Genomic DNA, 18,510 nt, shown 5'->3' on the forward strand with positions numbered 1-18,510 from the left:
ATGTTACCAATTAGTAAAATCAATCCTAAGCCAATACTTTACTAAATGCTTTATATTAATAATCCCATTTAATTTAATTCTCTCTTTACATATGAAGAAACATGCTCATGAGGGTCACAGCAGCAGAGGGAACACAACGTGCCGGTAAAGCCATCTTTTTGGTGTCTTTAAGATGTGTAGTCAGCCTAGTAGTGTAATGTTATGGCTGACACAGGCAGTAACAACCAATGGGGAGAAAGAAAGAAGGCTCGAATCTAATAGGCAGGATGGCCACTCTTCAAAGAGTAGCATGGTCATGGCCAACCATGTGTCACATTTTATAAGATCTCCAGGTCAGCAAGAAACAACTGATACTGGGGAAACGCCGGGAAGTGAAAATTTCCCACAATTCCCTTATTTACATTCCCTCCTTCTTCTTCGATTAGGGCACTTGGGATTGCTTTCAGACAAACTGTCCATGAGGTCTAGGCCATTCAGTCCTTCACTCACTCCAGTGGGACTATCTGTTCACCTTCTTTCCACCACTTATATAACCCACTATCTATAACCCACTTCCTCCAGGACCCAGCTCTCAGCCTCCAAAAAGCCCCCTCTGACCTGCTATTTCCCCTGCTGAGCCCTCTTCACTTCCCTCTTTCATCCCAGTGCTTGGAATCTTGCTTCCCCAACCACAACTAAGTTCTTCAAGGACCAAAATTCTACTTCTATTTCTTCTGTCACTCCAGGTACCTGCTAAATTAATGGACCAATGATAATTTTATTCTCATCCTGATTGGAGATGTGGAGTGCAGAGGCTCTGACTTTCAAACCACACTAATCTATTAGGATACCCATGACTCAGGGACTCACTATACTGCTTAATGTATTATTCAGTTTATTGATTATATTTTCCATCTGTAATAAATGTGTCCTCTTCCAAAAAAATCTCTCCGTAAGAATAAGATAACTCAACTTCACTTAAAACCTGCCATTGGTTTCTGTGAGCTACTTAAGCACTTCCTTTTTATTATGAGCTCAGAGCAGGAGTCCATCAAAATTCTTATCTATGAATGAAAGTTCCTAACTGTATCACTCTGGATTTTGACATGTCTCACTAAGTAATCCTTCCTACCCATCTGTATTCATTTGGCTAACCTATGCTGTGATATCAAATAAACCCTGATTTCTTGGTGGTTTGTAATGTAAATTTAGGTTTTGCTCATACAAGTCCTTGTTTTGGAGAGCAAAGTTCTCCTGTACCCAGTCACCATGGCAGTGGAAGAGGGCAGATGGAGGAGGGACGATTGCCCCCACATAAGAGTGACTCATGTCTCTTCTGCTCAATAATCCATTGGTCAGAACTGGTCACATGGTCCCAACCCACTTACAAGGCAATATGGAAAATGACGAGAAGTACCCAGACATTAAGTAAGCATTTATTAACTGTCTATGTCACACCATCCTTCAAGGCCCAACTTAAACGTTTTCTCTTCCACAAAGTTCTTTCTGATCTTCCTCAAATTCCCAACATCCCATAGGCCCACATCCATGCCTTTCATAGTTTATAGTCTCTGCCACAGGTGGAGTGTGCTTGTTGTTCCACACTTTCCAAACCACAAGCTCCTTGAAGTAGGGGGGCTATGTCATATTCAGCTCTTTAAGGCCCCTTTTATAAACCCAGCACAGCTCACGAATCTTTGCTGAGTTCACAAGAATCAAATAGGGACCGAGCAGTATGGAAATCCAAATGCACCTTTGAGAAAACAGAGGGGAAAAAAGGAACAGAAAAGTTTATTGAAATTCAGAAGCAAAAGCCCCTCTTCAGAAAGTCCTTCCTCATTTCCTCACGTTTCGTGGGCACAGCAAGATGGCATCATTTGAAAACACTGGCCATGACTGAACGATATATTAAAAATTTCTTTTATATTGGCAGCTTAAAAAAAAATGTTCCTTTGAACAGTCTCAGCAAGGCAAAGCTCTCTCTCCCAACACTTCTTTAAAAGTTAGAAGGCAGCTTTCTGCCCATTCCAAATCGCCAGAAGTAAAGTATCAAGTCATAAATGCCCCCCAGTGACTGACTGGGCTAGCTCATGTGGGGTTTTTCCCTTCTACTTTGCAGAAAGAAAAGACAGTAAAACTTCCTTCAGTGAGCTGCCAAGGTGCTCCCAGGCCATTGTGCAGAATCATTGTCAGGTTAAATTAGGGAGTACAGACTCCATGAGTGTAAAAAAATCAATACTTGATGGAAGATTGCTCCCCGGAAAATCTGTTTTGATTCCAGGATTAATTCACAACCAAAGGCTTCTGCAAAATGACATGCCATTAGTCAGAAAATGAACACATTCTATCCTTGAAATTGGATGGAAATATGTCAGCTGATTGACCCATTCATTCTCCTCACTCTCTGGGCAGAAAGAGTGGGTGTGGTAGCAATGTGAATTAGTGCCCCAAACCTGGTCCATTTTCAAAACAGGGTAAAAAAATATTTTTTTTTTTAAAGTCCAGTGTGAATTGGGAGTAGTCTCCAGGCCATTGTTGGAGAGCTATTGCAAATGTGTTTCGTCAAGGCAAATGCATTTGTCTGGAAGGCCCAACTCTCCTGAGTTTTCTAAGTCTCAGAATAAACCCTACTAAGAATCTTAAAATAAAACAAAGATTTTCCCCCAAAAGCAGTGACCTGCAATATTAATGACAATGTAATGTCTTTGTCACATACAAAGTAACAGTCCTCCCTCTCCTGTCTGTCAGGTTTCTTCAGCTAAAAACTTTTGCAAGAGGCAAGTTCCAACTCTTCATTTGTGCTAATGTCTTTGGTCTTCAGGGCCTTTCCTGACTTGTGCAGTTAAATCTGCGGCAGGGATGAATTTCATTCCATAGACTCGAATACACATAGATATCACTCGCTTTATTTCCCTCCCATAAAATTAAATCTGATTCCAAGGCCATCAGCATTAGAAATGTCTCTCCGCGCCCAGGGTGATGAAAGGCTCCAGGAGCTTTGACAGAATAAAGGTGCAGGGACACCCTTCTGTTCCTCTGTCCATACGGATCACCACAGAGAGCCTCAGAGTCCTCGAAAGCAGGTGGTTCTATTTCACTTAGAGACAGAAAACCTTGCCAACCTTGGAGTTCCAAGGCTGACCATCAGGATTCCCAATCCTCCCAGCTTTCTGCCATCTTCCCTACAAGACACCCATCTCTCTCCTCCCCCTTGAGCGCCCTCCATCAGCTCATCGCTGCAAAACCAACAGAAAGACAAGGGGTTGCTTTCAAACAACCAAGCTTTCCATTCTGCTTGGCTAGGTTTTTGGAATGGGACAGGAAAAATTAAAGGAAGGCGAAGCCCACTGAGGATGTCAGTAATGCCGGCATTCACAGACACACCTTGAAGGACTGATGGTGTCCGTGGCATCTCCACCAAAGCTCCGTGCCCCTGCCCCTGCCCCTGCCCCTGCCCACGACACAGGCTCATCTCCCAGGGCAAAAGGACATTTTCATCTGCTTGCTGATGTACCCTGGGCCCGCACTGTGGCCGCTAACGGTGTCAAACATGCTGAATGTGTGGAACAGGATGGGGGTCATGACATTAGATGTTTGTATTCATTTTGCTGGGAGAGGAATCACCAAGGTGAAGCTCACCTCCTTCTTTGAACGCCTTTCCCTGCAGAAACCAAAGACAAAGGCGGCAGCCACACAGCTAACAACCAGGCAGCAGAAACAGTCCCGGGAGGGGAGGACCTCGGGGCTCAGCCTCATCACCCATGGTGACTCCATTAGAATCCTCTTATTCGGAAGTAGGGAGAGATGGCGGGAGGCTGTCTTGCAACCCGCATTTAAAAAAAAAAGAAAAGCTTCAAAACTGCTGTGCTGTCTCCGGTCCTCCAGATGCTCCTGAGAGCGCCGTGTTATTCCAGCCTAACAGCTCGCTCTCCGGACGACAGCCCGTGTTGACAATACTCACTGTTCAGAGAAAAAGAGGACCTCTGAGAATCAAACAGATGCTAGCACCCAGTGGATGGCACACGGCCCGCAGTCCCACATAAGGCATCTGATTTCCATATTTCAATTTGCTACAGCAGCCAGAGCCCTTGCGGCCCCCAAATTAGTGACCCCGGGTACAATTATGATAGCATGAATCTGCACTTTTTAAAAAGGTGTGGATGATTCTACAGCTGAATAAATAAACTAGATGACTAAGCAAAGCTACGTGAGAACGTTTCCCCACCCCTGCCTTGCAACTGGGAAGAGGGAAGTCACATTAAACACCAACGTGTTCTAATAGCACATAGTAACCGTGTTTATTCTTGTGCGCGGTTACACGTATGCTAGGACTAACACAAAATAAATATAAGACTTCTGAGCAAATGAAAAGAGAACCCTCGATATCTAGCCCCTCTGGATGTGAGAGAACAGTTACAACGGAAGTGAAGACCATAGTCTCTGAAATCTTTCCCCAAGCAAATGAAGACTGAAGAAGTTGGCATTGTAACTGATTATACCAAAGTATTTTCGTTTTCATACAGGATCCTCAATACCAGGGCTCAGAAAGTCTCTCTTTTAGGGACGCCTGAGTGGCTCAGTCAGGCATGTCTGACTCTTGGTTTCAGCTCAGGTCCTGATCTTACGGTTCATGAGTTCAAGCCCCACATTGGGCTCCATTCTGACAGCGAGGGGCCGGCTTGAGATTCTTTCTCCCTCTCTCTGCCCCTTCCCTGCTTTCTTGCTCTCTCACTCTCTCTTTCTCTCTGTCAAAATAAATAAACTTAAGAGTCTCTCTTTTATTTCTACTCCAGAACATCACCTTCCCACATTCTAGAAACATAGCTAGCCCTATCACAGCAAAATGTAAGGACTGAATAAAGAATCTGAAAACTTAAATTCTTCAGTCAGACCATCCACTGGCTCCAGAATTCGAAAGTCTTCTACAACATACAGGACTTTATGAACAACAGGTGATTGGGAAGATTTTTTAGACCATGGTCTCAGAGCTCCTGGTATTCCCTTCTGCAAACACACTGACGATGTGGTATTTGTATATGCATTGAGGGAGAGGTGTTTGAAGTAAGTCCTGTGGGGTCTCCAATGTGGTCAATCTTGAAAAGTAAATGGTTACTTAAAACAATGATTATATCCCCTCTGACTTTGTCAGCTCTAAGGTAACTTGATGCCAAACTTCTCGGTTGACTAGTAATGTTTGCGGACAGCCTAAATAACAGTGCTTACACATATGCTTTGTTTCTATTAAACCAAACCAGTCTCAAAAAAACGTCAAAAGGGAAAGAAGATATTCAAGATACATCTGCAACTAATTCAAAAGAGTCTCCTCAATCACTCTAAAAGGAATGAATTCTTTCCAAAGTATATAGTGAGAATGTGCAAGTTTTAGGACTCACAAGGTGAAAGGATGTGTCTTCAGAAAGTCCTTGCCCACTCTTGAGTAATGAATGTCCCAATATGTCCTACGGAAAAGTCACGGATTTATTTGAATCATTTTCTGGTCTGGAGTTTCATGTTAAGCACTGTTGTATAATGGGTTACAAAGGTGTAAGCTCTAAAAGGGGAGAACAGGAAGAACAGCACAAAGCCAAAACTCCATGAGGAGAACCCATCGACCCACCCACCTTTCCTTTGCTGGCCACACTCAGATAGCCGGGGATCATGGAGGCCACCAGAGAGCTACCACAGAGCCCACTGTGCATGCACCAGCCAGTCCACACAAGACACACAGACACATAGACACACAGACACACACACACACCACTCTATGATGCTTTCTCAGCTGTGGAAACCAGTCACACACTGACATCAGAACTGAATTCCACATTGTCCCAATCCTGGCACATCACTCCAACCTCTATTTTGACTCAGAGAGTTCTACCTCTTCTAATTCACTCAGCTCCTTTCCCTTTGCCAGTGTTCTTTCCCTTCCCTCCATCTCAATAGCCCCAGGCACACTGACATACACTGTTCCTTGAGGCCTTTGCTGGAAGTGGAAGCATGAAGCACTAGGGAGGCTTAATGTTTGGAATCAAACTGAGCTGGGATCAAGATCTGATTGGGAGACCCCTGGAAGAGTTACCTAAGCGTGCTTAGCTTAACTTTCTGGCCCGTGAGCCATCTGAGACGTCTTGATTCAAAAGGATGGACTTGAATGCTGCTTCACGGTGGATGCTCAGGACATCCTAACCCCCCACCCCCTGCACTTTGAGCCCTTCTCCACATCCTCCCAACCATACGGTGAGCTCCTGAAATGGAGTGACTACTTCTCTCATTGGGCACTTCTAAGGGAGCATGGTGTGAGTTGAAGTGAATGATAATGCATTCAAATCCAAGCTCTCCTGCCCATCCGCCATTCCTTTCCCTACCTGTGAAAGTTTGAACAAGTTATTGGGTCTCTTAAGTCCCAACTTCCTCAACAAGCGAGGTTGAAATAATAGTCATCTCACAGGGCTGATGTGACCACCAATGACATATAAGTACCTAGCACATTACAGGTGCTTGATAGGTGTTCCATAAAAGAATCACCTTTTTCCTAATAAATGTTCTTTGATTTTGATAGGCTGTGTCTAGGTAATGCTTCTGTCTGCTCCTCAGTACAGAGAGGGATGGGATTCGGTCTTCCAGTCTTGGGTCAAAACTTCTTCCAAAACATCATCTCTCTTCATTCATTGAACACTAAAGCTTCCCGACCCAGAAGAGAGCAACTTGACAGTGTATACAACAGTCCAAACCAAACTGCTAGAGCAATTCATTGAGTCAAGAAACAGTTAATTTCAGGATTTAGCATGAATCTCCATTTTTCACTTTCTCTTCTCCCGAGACTCATCGTCTTTAGAGGACGCAACAAGGAAGGAAAAAACTTTCCAGAAAGATCATTCATCTATTCATCATGCTAGGCACTGAGAAAGATGTCGAGATTTATTTAAAAGGCAAAGAAGGCTGGATTATGAGATCCCATAAAGAAAACCTTGAGTAAGATCTTACCACCAAACCAAAGTTCCCTGAAGAAGCCAGGACAGCAAAACTTTGAACAATGATCGGATTTCAGTTTTGAAGTTCATTTAGGCATTTCTTAAAAGAATTAGTCTGTGGGCTCTTCCACTTTGTCTAATAAAGGACAATGAACTTTATGTGACTTTCCATCAGACTTTGCAGATGTCATTCACAGGAGTTAATGACTTCTTTTCTCTTCAATTCCACCTCGCAAGAGAAAACAGAGCTGCACTGGAGTTTTCCTATAGCAGGGTGACTGGTCAATACCTTGCTACTTGCTCTGTCAATGCCATCAAAATATTGTTTAATAATTTAGGAACAACATGTAATTTTCTTCCCTAGCAAGAGCAAATTAGGCACTTACTAAATAATTGACAAAAAATACTTAATTCTAGGGATGTCTTGAGGATTTGCTGTTATTCAAAAAGAGTTTAGAATAAAATTTTCCTTCAACTGTTCAACATGTTACTCTTATTTTCATGTCTGGTCATGAAAACTATATCAGAGTTGGGCCCCCCTCCCACCCACACACACACCCTGATTTCTTTACCCGAAAGTGGTCTACAATATCTGTAGAGGGTGTGTATGTGCTGCCTATGGTCAAGATCACTGGGAAAAAGTGGGCTGGGGCTTGGATGAGGTCAGACAAAGCCCCTCTTCATTAGGCCTATCCCAACCAGGGTCACCGATGCAAGATACCAAGAAGTTTTGATCCTTAGAGCTTTAATCTCAACTAATGAGATGCTGTTATCAAGGACACTCAGGCTTGGAATCCCTTTCTCCTGGCCATCTGCCAAAGCAGGAGCTTCCTCATCATTGGGCTGTCAGGCTGAGATCTATCCACGCAGTCAAGCTCTCTCTTGAATATCCCATTTGCAGGACTCTGAGGCATCTCACTTAACTACTGAAATGCCCTGAGTAGACTCACAATTCATAGGACAGCATATTAACCTATAACTTTATAAGTTAAAATGGTAGGGAAAGAGTAGTACCAGGTGTTCTGTTCCTATTTCAACAGTCACTTTCCACAATGTTCTCTTCTCAGTGTACTCTCCCAAAAGGACAAGTCTTGGAATGATGTTTTAAATTAATCAAACAAGAGGGTTCCCTTTCCCTCCTCCTTCCCCTGCCCCATTTTCTCTTTCTAGTATTTCCCCATTGGCCTAATATCAAGGGAATGGAGGAGAGCGCCAGCCCATCTCTCTGATACCACCCTCTCCCCACCTGACTCCTGACCATCACAGCTTCTCTAGGAGTTGACATTTTCTTCAATGCCCATCATGTGCTGAGCACTGTTCTGGCCCCATGTGCAGCATGAGTGAGGGGTTGCTCAGAATCCTCAAACCCTGGTTCAGTTATAGCGACCCAAAATTTATCTGGGTTATTCTAGGCACTTCCTTTATGGATGGTGATACACACAACCAGAATTTCAGCAGAGGATGATGGCCTACCAATGCCTAGCTCTTGGTTGGGCAATCCAGGCTACTTTTTCTATAGGGTGTCATGACCAAATACACACATTACAGCAATCGAGATAACTAAAGAGTAGTTTAACATTTTCTTGAATCTCTCAAGGAAAATTAACACTCAATAGCACTTCTTTAAAAGTCCTGTTCTTTTTTCCTCTTATTCTCACACATCCTATGCCCTTTGAAAGCACTCACTCTATACACCTCCTTGTCTCAACTCCAAAGTCTTCTTGGGACCTGCCCCCATGCATGCAGGCTTTGGCTTTGCTCCTTCCCCTTCCCTCCCAACCCCAGTCTGATCTCTTTCCACCCCATCACAAAAGCCTGTGAAGCTGGCTGGCAAAAAACAAAAAACAGAAACAGAAAACAGCATAGGGCAACAAATATAAAGCTTACATTCTAGTGAGGATATACAGAAAATAAATAAATGAGCAGTAAACAAAAACTACCAGATGCGGTGTGTTTTTTGATTAATATAGTGCCACAAAGAAAGGAGGAGACGGTAATGTGAAAAGAAGAGCTTGGGGTGGAGGGACCAGGGTCACATGGATTAGGAAGCCGGGAAAGACATTTCTGAAGATGTGTGGACTAAGCAACAAGAGAAAGCTGGTCTTGCAAACATCAGAGAGAAATGTTTTCCCAGAAAAGGCAATGGCTAGAGCAACATCCTGAAAGTGAAAATAAGCTTGTCATGATTGTCCTGGTGCAGCAGAGGCAGGGAGGGGTGCCGAAAACTAATTTATGGAACAGCTGCCTATCACCTCCCCCTGAAGCCTGAACACGGCTGAGGTGGAGTCCGCGGAAAAAGGGGACTGCAGTAGACCTGCAGACCAACACTCTCTTCCCCACCCTGTAGAGGGACTATCCTACCCAACCCACTGAACTCAGGTGGGGGTCACATGACTAGTTGGGGGCTGATGATGTGTGAAGCTTCCAGGCAAAAGCTTTTAGGGCCAAATTACACGTCATCAAATCCTTTCTCTCTCCCCCCTGCCAGGACACCAACAGTGTTCCAGGAAATGACAGCTCTCTTAGATGGTCCTGGAATGAGGGAGGCAATGATGAAGAGAAATTCCTTGGCCAACCCACTATGGCAGTAATACGAGCAAGAAGTGAACCTTTGTGGCTTGAATCACTGTATCGGGGGGTTATGTTACTACAGCATAATTTTGCCCAGCCTGATACAGAGTCCTTGGGAAATATCCTAAAACTACTCCAGTTTTAAATAAAAGCAGTTATCCACAGGCCCCTGGGTGGCTCAGTTGGTTAAGCGTCTGACTGTTGATTTCGGCTTAGGCCACGATCTCACAGTTCATGGGTTTGAGCCCCATGTTGGGCTCTGCGCTGAGAGTGTGGAGTCTGCTTGGGATTCTCTCTCTCTCCCTCTCTCTCTGCTCCTCCCCTACTCTCTCTCCCTCTTTCAAAAATAAATAAGCATTTTTTAAAAAAGTAGTTACCCAACTGGCCTTCCAGAACATCTCCCAATACTCAGCCACGATATCTCTGAGAATTCTCAGGGGCTACTACATGTGGCTCATTGAGGAGACTACCATGAGTTACTTTCCTTTCTCTCTTCCTCTGTGTCTCCCCCACTCCATTCAAGACTCCCTCTGTTATTCTGACAGCCCTCTGATGCCATCCCTGCCTGCGGAACTGTAGCTCCCTATTTCCACCACCACTTCCCACCAGGGTCTCTGTACTGGCTATTGTTTAGGATTTTGAGACACAGGTGAGAAGACTATCTCTCTTCTTTCTTTGTGTGTTACTCTGTTAGAAGAATCTGAGAACAGCATTACCTGTGTCTTAGGAATTTTAGTGGAGCTGGCTCTTGTGATTATTTATTTATTTATTTGGAGGGAAAGAGAAAGTAGGGAAAGGGGTAGAGAGAGAAGAGAGAGAGAGAATCGCAAGCAGATTCCATGCTATCAGCACAGAGCCCAGTGTGGGGCTTGATCTCTCAAACTGTGAAATCGTGACCTGAGCCAAAATCAAGAGGCAGGCGCTTAACTGGCTGAGCCACCCAGGCACCCCTCTTGTGGTTGTTATTTGTAGCTTCCCACCCTCCTTGCCCTTCATGGTACTGAGCCAGAAAGCAGAGCCAAGAGCCGGGCAGGAGGCCTGACTCAGATCTGCCCCACCCCCCACAAAGGAAGTTTCATCCCTTCCAGAAGGCTTGTTAGTCCCTCCTACAGAGTAGGAAGCCTACTCTGCTAGAGGAGAACCCCAAGAGGGGATGAGAACTCAGGCACCTAAGAGCTTAGGCTCCCAAATCTTCCACTATGGGAGCATATGGACCCAAAGACCCAGATGCTGTGCTCTGAAATCCATCATGGTGTTTGCCAAGGCCACACTTCCCTTGGGTGCTCCAGCCAACAACTTAGCACAGCAGCTAATTCCTAGGTAGGCCTCCCCTAGGAGATTCAGGAACCCCCTAAAGAACAGCTTTGGCTCAAGGGCACCCACAGAGCCGAGCTAAACTTCCCTTAGACTGCAAGGAGGTCTAAGACATTTGCATACAACCATTCCTCCTTCTCTTCTTCCCACAGGATCAGATTTTCCCTGTGGTCTGATGGCTCCCTCATCTTCAACCAGCTCCTTTTCCTGCCTTCTCTCTCACACGATTCCCATAGTAAGTCATCCTACTTTTAATCCTGTCTTGACATCTGCTTCTCATCAGAACTCAGACTAATACAACCTGCTACACGACTAAATATTTAGTGACAGAAGTTGAATTTTCTATCAGGTAGGGGAAGCATAGCAATGTTGTGAGTTTGAAACTCTCCAACTAATTAAAAAAAAAAAAACAGCAATCATTATTCTGGAGAAACAGATACTTCAACTGGAAGAAAACCTTTAATAACAGAATAAATGTAGATTAAAACAATAGCAAGATACCCTTTTCCCCTTTCAAATGGGCAAAAATGAAAAAATATATATGTATATATCATTCAGCTGTGAATACAGGTGACTCTCCAAGGCCACTGCCCTTCACACAGAGACTCAAAAATCCAGGCATCATCATCTGGAACATAAAGCCTCAAAAAACAGCAGAAAAGGAAGAGAAAGCTGGAGGTTTTCACATCAGCAATTAAATGCTTTGGCTGGAAAATTACACAAGTCACTTTTATTCACAGTGCATTAGCCAGAATCAGTCACATGGACCCACCTACCTATAGGGAGGGAAATATCCATCTGTGTGCCCTAAAAGAAGAGAACTAGACCTGAGTGAGCATTAGACAGCCCTATTAGAATATTTAGATTGTATTTTATGTAATGGTTTAAAGAAATTGCTTTTTCCCCAACTAAAATGTTCGTCCTTGATCTATACAATGGTCTTTATAATTTCTTCCTGATACTTTTATTCAGCCTCTTAGAATAGCATTTTTTTTAATTTTGATAAAGAGAGAGAGTATAAGAAGGGGAAGAGCAGAGAGAGAGGGAGAGAGAAAATCCTAAGCAGGCTCTGGGGTGTCAGTGCAGAGTCCTACGCGGGGCGTGATCTCACAAACCGTGAGATTGTGACCTGAGCCAAAATCAAGAGTCAGACGCTTAACCAGCTGAGCCACCCAGGTGCCTTAGAATAGCATTTTATAGCAAAGATCCAAGTTTCCAGGATTTTGGAATAGCTACTCATCTTCTGAATTGATGGAGCCTAAAGAGATACATCAAAATTTAAGTCATTCTAAGCTTGAAACGGTAAAGAGACAACAGTGACTGTCACTGTTAATGTATGTTTTGGGTATTTGGGCTCTTTTAAACATGGAAATTAGCCCTCACTCCTGTGCTCCCCCAGAATCATCTAGGAACAGCCAGAGGAAAACCACAGGATTAAAAGCCTAAACCAGGAAGGGCAGGATCACCCACTGAATATCTGTAGGTCTTCTTGCTGTAGAATCCAACTAAGAGCTAAAGGCATTTTGATGGTCAGGCAAGTGTAGTAAGTGGTCAATTAAGCAACGTAACTAGGTCTCTATTCTCCTGATTTTGACTAGAACCTTTAGTATGCCGATAGACGTTATGAATTTCATAATGAGAACATTCTATGGAGCGTTTGTCACACTTCCTTGATCTTGGAAAAGTCTTGACATCTTGAGAAATCCTAACGTTTGGCATAACACGGCTGAGGAAAGCTGGCCCTGAAGAGAGTACTGTGGGACGCTGGTTCTCCTCCATAGTCTTCCCCCACATGGCCTCAGTGGCGTCATTAGCAGCATCACAGGCTATGAGCTAAAAGCCCACACAGGTTTTGTGATGGTAAATTGTCCTCCATGCTTCAGTTTTTCCTAGGTACCTGGCAAGCACCTCTCTCCCCTCAGTTCCCAGCTGGTTCGCCCAGGCTGGACCACATCCACGTCCACATAGGGATCACTGAGCTGACTTGTTCCACTCCACGCCACTCATTCCGAAGGAGCTGACATGTGCTAGATGGTGCGTGTCTCTGGGCTGAGTCCCAGCCACGTCAATGACAGTCTCCTCAAAGCGAAAGTCTCAGAGCTGATCTTGGATCAATGTTGCAAGATCACTTAACATCAGGCTGAAGGTTAAAAGTAGGGTGTGCCCGTGGATAAATGGGCCATTTATGAGATCGATTCACAAAGAGATTCAAACCTCCCAAACTTCAGATCCATACCCAAAGCCCACACACTACTCAGGTATCTATCACTCTCAGCCAGCTGATCATCTATTTCCATGGCAACAGTTTGGCAAACCTGGAGCTGTGCTGACAAGGAGCCATTGTCAGAGAGGTGACTCCTACAGAGAATACGTCTTCGAGAGAGCTGGACTTACCAGAACCCGAAGCTTCTCGGGAGAGTTTACAGTCTCTATTAACCACCACCTGTTTGCCTTCCAATCACTATCACTAAACAAATAAATTTGCCAGGACACGATACATATTTTTAAATTCGAATATAAATACCGGGCTACGTCCTTCATCTGTGTGCTTATCTAGGTTATAATCTTGTGTAAAGAGGATGCAGGCGTGGAGACCAGAGTCCTCATCGCTAACTTGGAAAGCTGGCCACCCCTCGACACCCCCGTTTCCTACTCTACAAAGCTGAGGGCCTCGCAAGCACTCCGGCCGCCTCACAGGGGCCACACATAAGAAGCACACTCATGTTTCACAAGTGTGTATGTGATTCCCCGGCCCCCAGGAGCTGTTCCAAACACAACGTTTTTATTTGTTTATAAAGCTTTACAAATGGGGGGAGACAATGCAGGTTAAATGGAAGGAAGATGCACGAAGTTTCTCTCTTCTACCTCTTATCCTACCCAGGGGAAAAAAAAAAAAAAAAAAAAAACCATATGAAATTACTAGCCTAACACAGAGTTGGAGCCATGTGCCCCTGCAAAGGCAGCTGGTGTGTGTAAAGTCATTTCTTAATGACACGGATCTAGCAGAGGGTGCCACAGTGGGGTGAGGGCCTGGAGACTCTTACCTTCTGGCTGCTGTAGGAGCTGCATAAAAGAATTGGTAATCTCCAAAAAGAAAGAAAAAGTTATAAAAATAAAGTTACCGTTGCAAGAGGGCCGAATGAAATATCCTAGGTAAACAGGCCTTTGAGTCTGGACAACAAGGACATGTCCGAGAGGAATGACCGATGCTACGCAGACCTGCTCCCCAACACGCAGGATTGCTATTATCCTCCTGCCCGCCCCCCCCGCCACACACACACACGTGCACACACTCACTTGTGCTCACACTCATACACACATGCTTGCTCACACTCATGTTCACTTAGCCTCATACTCGCACACATTTGCTCGTACTCACACATCCAAGCACACACGTACTCACTCATTCCCACGTCCCACCCCTGCTTCCAACAGACCTGGGCAGGACAGACATCACACCAAGCCACGTTCAAAATAGTTTCAAAACCAAGTTCCAGACTCTTCCCTTGGAGTCGCTTGACATGGCTACATAAAACATCTTCCGTGCTATGGAAGTGCCTGGAGACACCAGAGCCTTCACATTTGGGCAATAGGTACAGTGTCAGATAAAACAACAACAATCCAGATGGTTCAGCTAATAGAGTCACAGCAGTAAGCCCTGTATCCTACCAGGGACACCACGGTTACCAAGAGAGAAGTAACAGCCTCAGGGTGAAGCAAGGCTCTGGCTGTTTTCCACTAGGAAAACCTCCGTGGAGCTGAATGTTCTTCACTTCAGAAAATTGCTCAACAAAAACAAGTGAAGACGGGAGAGGAACAGAGGTGGGGAAGGGGAGCTGTTGGCCACAGAAAGGGTTAGAAAATCATCAAAGACAGCTGACACACAGAGGTAGAGACACGGAAGCCATTTATCTGCCTAGTAAGGAGGGACACCCATTACCCACCCATACCCAAGACTGCTGGAGGATGTGCCAACATTTTCTAGAGTTACAAAAGTAAAATTTCTGTAACTTTCATACTGTCTATCACGGCGGAAACTGGAAAGCTTGTGTGACGTCATACATCTTCACTTACTTTTTATTTATTTTTTATTTTTTTTAACATTTATTTATTTTTGAGACAGAGAGAGACAGAGCATGAACAGGGGAGGGGCAGAGAGAGAGGGAGACACAGAATCAGAAGTAGGCTCCAGGCTCTGAGCCATCAGCCCAGAGCCCGACGCGGGGCTCAAACTCACGGACCGCGAGATCGTGACCTGGGCTGAAGTCGGACGTCTAACCAACTGAGCCACCCAGGCGCCCCTTCACTTACTTTTTAATTGAGGTATAGTTATAATAGGAAGTTAATTCACAAGTAGTATAGATGGGACATGATTCTCAAAAGGAGGAACAGGAATTAATAGTTAAGTCTCTCTTGCCACAGAGGCGTGAATGAATAGTGATGCATGCATCTTGCATGCCGACGTCACGCCTCACTTTACATTATTTTCCCTACCCTCGTTTCCTAAGCCCTGATCCTAATGGCTTTTCTAACACTGTATTTTGTATTTATTGTTGCCGGCCACATTTAAATTATTCTTAAAGGCTTGAACCATATTGCCTATACTTACTTGTGGCTTAAAACAGAATGCTCAATCCCTTCTGGTTAACCTTGGTTATATTCCAGAAGGGTACGGTGAGTGTCCATTCATGACACCACTAAGTCCGCTGCCAGAGGAAATATGACAGTGTTTCTGAAAGGACAGGTCCTGGACCAGCAGCCTGGGCGTCACCTGAGAACTTAACACAGATGCAAATTCTCAGCTGCCCCCTGCCCAGACCTAGTTCTTTGGTTTTCTATCTCTGCATAACAAATTACCACCAATGAAGCAGTTTCAAAGCACACATGTGTGTTATCTCAGTTTTTTGTGGATTAGGAGGTAGGGTTAGCTGGGTCCCCCGCTTCAGGGTCTCACCAGGCTAAAATCGAGGTGTTGTGAGGGGCTGTGATCTCACCTGAAGCTTGGAGTCCTTTTCCAAGTTCACTGATTGTTGGGAAGATTCAGTTCCTTGCCTTCTTGCTGGCCATCAGCTGGGGGCCATTCCAACTCGTAGAAGCTGTCTGCTATTCCCTGCCAGGCAGCCTTTTCCAGACACAGCAGTTTGCCTCCTCAAGGCAGCAGGAGATCTCCCTAGCTTTGAATCTCTCCAGTCTGCTGAGACAAAGTCATGGGTAAGGTAATATCATGATGAGTGTCTCACCACCTTTGCCATATAACATAACCTAGTCAAGGGAGTGACATCTCACTATACTCACAGGCCCTGCCTAGACTGAAGGGCAGGGGTTTACACATGGGGTACAAGCTGGAGGGCCCTCTCAGAACTCTACCTGCCTCACCATGGAATCAGAATCACCAATCTGAGATCCCAGATGGTTTCCCCATGCCTCCCCACTCTTCAGCATAAATTGAGAAATTTAAGGATTTGTGTCAAATGAATGCCTATTTAGTCCTTCAAAAGAAGCTTTCCTCCACGAAAATATTCAGCTGCCTTGAGCTTCTCAGGTACATCCCACTCTACGTGGGAAATCAGACTCTTCATCCTGATGGCTGAAAGACCAGATCAATCAAGGGGTTAATTATACAGATCACTTTCCTGGCTCCTGTAGGCATAAAGGTTATAGATGGCCCCATATTTATGTAGCCATTGTTAAAAATTCAACGGCAGCATTTATTTCAATGAACTCCTTTGGCTATGTGTTCAACAAATGAACTAAGGGACTACATAAAACATTATCCTTATTAGTTCAAATTTTCTGACTCCTTAAAAGCTTCCCGTGACTGAAGGAAAAATGCATCTGTCATACATCCCCTGCCATTACAAATACATTCATTAAAATACAAATAGCACAATAGGGCACCTGGGTGGCTCGGTTGGTTAAGCGTCCAACTCTTTTTCTTTTTTAATTTTTGTTCATTTTTGAAAGACAGAGTATGAGTGGAGGAGGAGCAGAGAGAGAGGGAAACACAGAATCCAAAGCAGGCTCCAGGCTGTGAGCTGTCAGCACAGAGCCCAACGGGGGGCTTGAACACACTAACTCTGAGATCATGACCAGAGCCAAAGTCGGACGCTTAACCGACTGAGCCACCCAGGCGCCCCAAGCATCCAACTCTTGATTTCGGCTCAGGTCATGATCTCACAGTTTACGGATTCCAGCGCCACGTCGGGCTCTGTGCTGACAGCTCAGAACTTGGAGCCTGCTTCGGATTCTGTGTCTCCCTCTCTCTCTGCCCCTCCCCGCTCATGCTCTGTCTCTCTCTCCCTCTCCAAAATAGATAAAACATTAAAACAAAATATGAACAGGGTGACAGTAAGTGAGCACTGGTGTTTGCACACACAGGCGCATTGAATATGGAGATTTTTTTAAAGATTTTTTTAATGTTTATTTATTTATATTTAGAGAGAGAGAGAGAGAGAGAGAGAGAGGCAAGCAGGGGAGGGGCAGAGAGACAGGGAGAGAGAGAATCCCAAGCAGGCTCCATGCACTGTCAGCACAGAGCCTGATGTGGGGCTCGATCTCACCAAATGTGAGATCAAGACCTGAGCTGAAACCAAGAGTCAGATGCTTAATGACTGAGCCACCCCAGGCGCCCCAAATGTGGACACTTTTTTAATAACACATTATGTTTAAGACTTTACAGGTTGTTTTTAAATGTTTATTTATTTATTCTGAGGAAGAGAGAGAGAGTGAGCAGGGGAGGGGCAGAGAGAGAGGGAGAGAATCCCAAGTAGGCTCTGCACTGACAGCACGGAGCCTGATGCTGGGCCTGAACCCACCAACTGTGAGATCATGACCTGAGCCAAAACCAAGAGTCGGACCCTTAAACTACTGAGCCACCCAGGCGCCCTAAGACTTTATAGTTATTAAAAGACCCGGATGGTGTATACAAACTATCAAAATGCCCCTTAGATGGTAATCAATCTCTTAAATGTTTTCTGAGAACCTTCTAATCCTGAGCGCACACTGCTGCTGGGCACTGTCTGCGGAGAGGAGCTGGGGCCTCTGCCCTGTTGGAGTCCGAGTGGACAGGAAGGGGGCTGATGTTCCTGGGAGTCGTCGATAAGTCGCTGCCCAATTTCCAGCCCCAAATTTCGTCCCAGACCCAGGTGGTTTTGTAGTACAACACTAATCCACATTAGTTTCATACTAATTCATATTCGATGCCACATTTTTCCCACAATCTCCTCAGGGAAGAGAGCTCAGAGTTTACTGACAGACAAGGAAGTCATCTCTGAAAGGAGAATAAAAGATGCTCTTTTCAGCACCGTCTGCAGTGGCTTCGCCCAGACACCACACAAGCCTGGGTGGCAGCATCTTTCCCGGCTGACCGGGTGGCGTGCCTGTGCCCACGCCATGGTTATTGAGCCGCGTGCACTTAGAGAAGGTGGCTGGTGGTACCCACCTCTGGAGAACGCACACAGGGTGCTGTCACTGCCCTGTCGCCTGGTATAATGGCATCTCTTTGTAATCATCAGATAGTAAGTTGTGTCAACAGAAGCCATTGTGCAAAAGAGTGAAAGGGCTCACTCTGCTAAAAATAACAGCCTGAGGCATCACCAGGAGAGAAGTGTCTCTGCCTATTGTCCCGATGGTTAGGATAGGGTCCCCCCCACTCCCCGCCGTCCTACTGTTTGTC

At 45.0% G+C, this 18,510-nt stretch overlaps 1 long non-coding RNA gene across 1 annotated transcript; it reads right to left on the reverse strand.

The window, feature by feature from the left end:
- Positions 1-1,393: 1,393 nt before the first annotated feature.
- Positions 1,394-3,801, reverse strand: LOC121028925 (uncharacterized). The gene is made up of 2 exons (XR_005789503.1): positions 3,619-3,801; positions 1,394-1,732 (listed from the first exon to the last, which is right to left on the reverse strand). It is a non-coding gene; the product is annotated as an uncharacterized LOC121028925 (long non-coding RNA).
- Between the last annotated feature and the right edge of the window lie 14,709 nt (positions 3,802-18,510).

The sequence above is a fragment of the Herpailurus yagouaroundi genome, unplaced genomic scaffold (assembly GCF_014898765.1).
Source record: "Herpailurus yagouaroundi ecotype Mexico unplaced genomic scaffold, PumYag 100, whole genome shotgun sequence".
Classification (NCBI taxonomy): Eukaryota; Metazoa; Chordata; class Mammalia; order Carnivora; family Felidae; genus Herpailurus; species Herpailurus yagouaroundi.